The sequence below is a fragment of the Canis lupus genome, chromosome 27, assembly GCF_048164855.1.
Source record: "Canis lupus baileyi chromosome 27, mCanLup2.hap1, whole genome shotgun sequence".
Lineage (NCBI taxonomy): Eukaryota > Metazoa > Chordata > Mammalia > Carnivora > Canidae > Canis > Canis lupus.
This window is the reverse complement of record NC_132864.1, coordinates 32,104,685-32,112,186: the sequence shown is the minus strand read 5'-3', so window position 1 is coordinate 32,112,186 and position 7,502 is coordinate 32,104,685.

Here is a 7,502-nt window from a genome sequence, read left to right as displayed (position 1 = left end):
GTGTCTCACATGAATAAATAAATAGAAGAAAATAAAAGATGTAAAGAGTAGATGTTATCACATGTCCCTGGGAAACAGAAATTATCTGGGTGATATTGATTGTATGCAGCTCTATAGCAATGATGATCAATCTCTCCCCAGGCTGCAGCCCAAGGTGGTCAAAGACGTTTTTGTCAACACACCTGGGCCTGGAAAATTAGGTTTGAATCCCTGGCTGGTCTCTCAATGCTGTTCTGGGTCACAATGTAGGATCTCTGCCTGAGAGCTGTGGTAACATTGCCATGGTAACCCCTGTGTTTCTACTGCTCTTGTGAAAGAGAAGATGACCTTGGATCTGGGGTCATCAAGAGATTCCTTAGGGCAGTGACACATGTACACATGGGAGAGTTCTTACTCTTGATATTCACATCCCCTACAGCCCTGGATTATGGAAAAGCTCCAATGGGGACTAAGGGAAGAGGGAGAGAGAGTCAGTACCTGTGGGCTCAGGACACCCACTCACAGGAGTCTCCATCAACCTGGTGGCAGCTATAGCAAAGGCTCATTCATGCACCCACATCAACCAACTTCACTGAGGCAGGCTGAGCATTTTCCCAGTAATGGTGCAACATCCCCCAAATCTCATAGCCCATAAAAGGGTTCATGGCCATAGGCCCCAAATTCCTGCTTTTACGGACCCCCTTCTCCTCAAGTGCACAACCCAAGCCTCAGGTGCTGAGCAAGGGATCCCATCCAGCTCTGAGAATGGAATTGCCTACGACCTGTGTCCTCACACAACATCCCACATACCAGTGTTCAGGCCTAAGACACAGTGAGCCTTGGTCACTTCTGAGCACTGGAGCCTGTGCGGAAAGTGTAGTCTCTGTTCTGAGCCCTGGAGGTGCTGAATCCATGCTGGGAAGGACTGCACCCCCTATTTAGATGGTCCTGGACCTCTGAGGGGGATAAAGTCAAGGAAAGGCTCATTGTCCTCATTTCAGGAGAAAAAAGCTTCGCAGCACAGACTCTGGTTTTATGACATTTGGAAACCCAGCTAGCATGACTGTTACCACATTGAAGTGTTTTGTTTTATTATTGTTTTCTTATTTCAGAGGACATATAGAACTTGAAGAGATAATTGAGAATAGGCTCATTATGAACCAGGTGGTACTTTTAAGTACATGTTAGATATACCACTTATTTTACACGTTATAAATTTTCATGGAAGAAGCATCTGGGTATAATAAATGAGGAAAATAAGCTTTATAATGTATACTCAAAGTTCAGAAGCATCTGAACAGATGAAGGATTTTGTCCCATGTCCCAAATTGCCAGTGTCACTGTGAGAAGCATTATTGTTTCTGATTAGACAGTGAAGGTCAGTATAGTCCTCAGGCTGCAGCCCAGAGATGAGGGAGCTCTGCCTTGGCTGAGGCATCCTTGGATCAGGAGAAACAGCTAGGGATCCCAGAGCCCTGGTGCTCATCTGAGCCTGAGTAGTACAGGAGATACCGGGGATTGCTCCATGGCTTCTCCTGGAACCAGTATATGTAGTAGCTGCCAACACTGGAGCCACTGCTCAGGGTACAGGTGAGTCTGACTGTTGTTCCAAAGATGCAGAAAGGGAGGGTGACTGGGTCTATACAGGCTGGGACAAGGACCTGCAAACACAGACACTGATGGGTAATGGATCAGAGACCAAGGTAAAGCTTCCCAGCATCTGAACCAGAGGAACTGATGGAGCCTAGGAACTGAGACCTGGCATGTGAGGCCTGTTTGTCTGTACCTGTGCACTGAGAGAAGTATATCAGGAGACAGGAGTACAGGTGATGATGACCATCCCCACACCAGGTGGGCTGCCCCAGACCTTTTTTTGTCCTCCACTCTTTTCTACAAGAGGGGTATCCATGCAAATTAAGTCCATCTAGTGATTTCCCAGCCCTTCTCTGAGTCCTGGTGCTGGAGTTCAGCTCACACCACGCGGTGGAGGTTGGGAGTTGCATCACCTCTGGGGAGAGCCCTGGAGGATGCACCTGCTGAGACCACATACAAGTTTCTGCTTAGGGGACTCCTCCAGGCCTGAGAGGACACAGCTGCTGAGCACCAACAAGGAGCACAGGGCCCAATACACAGAGTGAAGGGTCCTCTCTGAGCAGCTATGTAGGGATCACGGGCCCATACCTCCCCTTACTGGTCACAGGCACCCAGCCCACCTTGGACCAAAGACCTGGAATCCCAGGGGCTTTCACCAGCTCACCAGGTCCATGTCTATTGACAGTCCCATGCCTGATCTCTAGATACCATGATTCGTACACACTGCACACAATTACTCTGCTTCCTCATTCTCTGAAGTGATGCTTCTGTATGGAAAAGACAAACATGTACACAAATGACCCATTCAGGTGTCACCAGAGAAGTTACCACAAGGTGAAAGTAAAGTATGTATCCTGTCAAGCATCACCAATCAGAGGACAGTGGAGCTGGTTTGAGGGGCTTGTAGCGGATCATGAGGGATTGCTGGAGTTGCATACTTTCCAGGAAGTAAGCTCCGTGGCTTATTGCCAAGACAGCAGGTCAGCAATGATTTTAAAGTTCAAATGATGCTGTTACAATCTGTTCGGGATCAGATATGACCGAGTGATTTGTGAAAAGCAAACAGCTTTGTCTGGTGGAACATTTACTGGTGAATATTAGGCTCTTTAGGTTTGGAAGTGAGACATATCTCGTAAATTCATGGTTTCTGTGCATTTGTGTTTTCCAATTCCTTTCAGGTTATTTGTTGCTTCACACTCTGTTCATATTGTACCCAATTGTTTTCTTTCTTCTTTTAAATTTCTTTTTATTGGAGTTCAATTTGCCAACATATAGCAATAACACCCAGTGCTCATCCCATCAAGTGTACCCAATTATTTTCACTTGTAGTTTCATGCCCTTTGCTTTCCTTCAATTGGAATATAAATGTGAAGTTTTATCGTTGTTTCCACATGCCTGGGATAGGCGTGCAGATCATGTTCTCAATGGGCCCCAAACAACTTTGGTATATGTGCAAATAGTCACAAAATATCTAGACTCATAAGGACCTGAGGTAAAAGATATATGACCATGATCACCTTCTTCCCTCAGACAACTTTAGGATGAATGTTTCAGATGAGTCATGATGCATTTATTTAGATGGCCATATCTTTTAATTTATTCTCTTATAAAATGTATTACATTTACTGTTTTCCTGTTTTTAAGATTTCATTTATTTATTCATGAGAGATACACAGAAAGAGAGAGAGGCAGAGACACAGTCAGAGGGAGAAGCAGGCTCCATGCAGGGAGCCTGACATGGGATTCAATCCAGGATCTCCAGGATCCTGGAGCTGAAGGCGGTGCTAAACCGCTGAGCCACCCGGGTTGCCCTGATTTTCTTTTATATCTTTATAAAAGATTTATTTATTTATTTATTTATTTATTTATTTATCTATTTATTTAAGAGAGAGAATTGGGATAGTAAGAGAGAGACAGATCGGGAGGGGTGAAGCAGGCTCTCTGCTGAGCAGGATACCTGACAAGTTGATTGATTTTAAATGTTACACAAATTAAATGTCTAAAATGACCACTCTTGATAATCTGTCACTTTGCATTTGCAAATATTTCATTATATTTCTGTTCCTGTCTTCATGAAACTTATGGATTTTTAATATCCTTTATTTTGAAATTTGAGTCTGGATATTAAATGAGGAAAATAAGCTTTATAATGTATACTCAAAGTTGTTCATTCCTCCCTGCTTCTCTGTAGTATTCTCATTATTTCCTCCTTAAATGTTTGAAGGGATTCTCTAGAAAAGCCTTTGAACCTGGAGTTACCTTTGTGGCAAGGATGTCAGCAGCAGATATGAACAAATAACTTGGTATAAGTACTGGTGAGTATGAGTTAAACAAAGTGATTCCTCATTCCTTAAACATAATCTACAGTGCATAAATTATGTCCGTGGCTCCACTTTATTTGATTGTAATTTTCATTTACCTTTAATATCATTGTTTCTTTTGTTTTTTATTTTAAATATTTTATTTATGTATTTGACAGAGTGATCTCTGACTTTAGAGAGTGCACACAATCAGGAGGAGAGTCAGGCATAGGTCAAGGGAGAAGCAGGCTCACAGCTGAGCAGGGAGCTGGATGTGGGGCTCAATCCCAGGACACCAAGATCATGATCTGAGCTGAAAACAGATGCTTAACCAAATGTCCCACCCAGGTGCCCCCTATATCATTGTTGATGTAAAAAGAACTAAAATACTAATTTTATTACAATGAGATTATTTTAGTAATATTTAATAAATATAATGTATTTTAAAGCAAAATAAACAGAAACCATCCAAGTATAATGTCAAGTGTTGCACAACATTATTTAGAAGGAGCCATCTGACATATAATAATTACGCTATCCTATGTCTCTTGATATTTCCCTGAGAGCCCATGGTCATCAGGAACCATGATGCTCAAATCGTACAGTCTCCAGGCTGAGTAACACATTGACATCTACTGGTCACGTGTTGTCCCTCACTTCTTCATGTCACAGCATGCACTGCTCCAAAGCAGGCTGTTGTGACCACAAATGGATTGCAATTTTGAACCTGTTTCTCAGTGTTCTTGGATTGTTAGTGGGATGTGGGAATGATTAAGTTAGAAGATGTTACTCTCTTTACATTTAAGGGGATATTTTCAGAACTAATTTCATATTAATACAATAACAGATGCTTCTTAACACTAACTTGCATATGAGTATCTTGGAATGCTTGTTAAATATACATCTATGAACAATGAGAATGGTTTCTGATTTAGAATTATAAAATGGAGAATTATAGTTTTATCAAGCTCCACATGATGAAAATATTAATTTGATCCTCATCATCAAATTAGTGAATAAAATGAGATCTACCAAGGCTCTATGTTTATTTTTTTTTTATGATAGTCACAGAGAGAGAGAGAGAGAGAGAGGCAGAGAGAGAAGCAGGCTCCATGCACCGGGAGCCCGATGTGGGACTCGATCCCGGGTCTCCAGGATCGCGACCTGGGCCAAAGGCAGGCACCAAACCACTGCGCCACCCAGGGATCCCTACCAAGGCTCTATGTTTAATAGACCATATTGAAAACTGTTGATCAAAAAAAGGAAAACCATCGATTGAGGCTATGTATTTGTTTAAGTATAATGGAAAGGAAGCCCCACTCCTCAACATTTTAGACAGAGAGGGAGCAAGGAAGCACAGTCTTGGAAGGTCACATTGGAGAGAAGGACACACCCTGGGAGAGAGAAATGGGGTTCATTTCATGAACCACTGAACAGGAGAATGGGGTCAGGGAGCTTCACTTCCCATGGTGGTGTTGACTCTTTCCCCATCTCACTTCCTCTCCTGCCTTTAAAGCTGAGCTTTTCTGAGCCCATGAGGAGAAGCAGGCTCCATGCACCGGGAGCCCGATGTGGGATTCAATCCTGGGTCTCCAGGATAGCGCCCTGGGCCAAAGGCAGGCGCCAAACCGGTGCGCCACCCAGGGATCCCGGTAGGATACAGTTTAAATGAGGATATTAGGAAAGAATAATTTTTTCCAAAAAGGCTTATAATTATCACTATTTATTTATTTATTTCAAAATTTTTATTTATTCATTCAAGAGAGAAACACAGAGAGAGGCAGGGACACAGGCAGAGGGAGAAACAGGCTCCATGCAGGGAGCCCGACATCGGAATTGATCCCAGGACTCCAGGATCAAGCCCAGGGTGGAAGGCAGGAGTTCAACCGCTGAGCCAAGGTGGTGTCCCTTTTTTTTTTTCAACACATTATCATTACTTTTTTAAAATATGCAACACAGTTGCATTACACTGAAATGCCATCTAATAAAGTAAATATTAAGAGAATACAAAATGAGGATTTTTCCATTTTTCATTTCTTAGCTGTAAAGGAGGATTTTTTTAATGTTCTTTTTTGTCCTTGAAGAAATGTATTTAGCCTCCATCTATAGTTCTGATTCAACAGACATTTTATAATACAAAATACCTAAATTTGGGTTTTTGTGAACTAATTCCTCCTGAGTCACTCATACACTTACTCAATGTTAGGACTCACACAGGGATGGAAATCAGTCCAGACCCTTCCCAATGCCCATCTCCCCATGGCCAGTCTGCATTTATACTGCTCTGGGCTCAGGTGTTTGGCCATGCGATGTCATTAATCACATGATATTTGTATCCACAGTGGATGAAACAAAGTGTATGTCTCCCTTCATCATCTGGGTCTCTCACTGGACCCAGCACCACTATAGTGTAGCCCCCAGGGGTACTCATCCTCGTCCTCAGGCTGGGCACTAGCAGATGGTCAAGTCAGACTTGTTCCCATGAAGGGAGCCTGAGAAATCAGTATTTATTGTTTTTATTATAAATAAATGGCCTAGACTTGGCCAATCTCTTCCTGGATCCAGTATGGATAGTGTCCTCTGCTAGAGGCATTGTTGAGAGTGACTCTCCCTCCTGGGGACATGGCCAAGAAGGCTACTGAGTCACCACAATCTGAGAATTCGTCCCTGAAATGAAAATAGACTCTTATTAGGAATGGAGAAGAAAGACAGAGGAATCCCTCCTAAGGATGCCTCTGAAATCTCTAACAGAAGAAGTGTCCAGGAGGGGGAGGTGAGGAGAGGAGTTAAGATCATGATGTGGAATTTCCACAGATTCCCTGGCCTTGAAACTTGCTCTGGTCGCTGGGATGTCTCTTTTCTATTTAAGTTTTTCTCTATATTTCAATTATCTAACACCGTGTGTAATAGGAGTACAATTTAGTCATTCAAGACTTAAATAAATCAGCCAGTGCTCGTCACAAGTGCACTCCTTAACCCCCGCACCACCTTTTATTTATTTTAAGATTTTATTTGTTTATTTATTCATGAGAGACAGAGAGAGACAGAGACAGAGACAGAGGGAGAAGCAGGCTCCATGCAGGGAACCTGATGTGGGACTCAATCCTGGGTCTCCAGGATCAGGCCCTGGTCTGAAGGTGGTGCTAAAAAGCTGAGCCACCTGGGCTGCCCTCCCCACCACCTTTTAAACCCATCCCTCCAACCGCCTTCCATTTGGTAAGCATTAGTTAGTTCTCTGGCGTTAAGGGTTTGTTTCTTGTTTTACTGTATTTTTCCCACATGATACTTTGTTTCATTTCTTAAATTCTACATGAGTGAAATTATATGATATTTGTCTTTCTCTGATTGACTTATTTCACTTAGCAGTATACTCATTAGCTCCATCCACTTCTTTGTAAATGATAATATTTCATTCTTTTTTAGGGCTGAGTAATATTCCATCATCAGATATTACATATAATGTTCCATCATATATAATATATAATATTCCTTCATGTATGTATGATATATATATTTGTATCTATACCTATATAAAACTTCTTTAACCATTTATCAGCTGGGCTTACACTATAATTTGGGTATTGTTGGAAGTGCTACTATGCAACTTTGGGTGCATGTATCCCTGTAAAT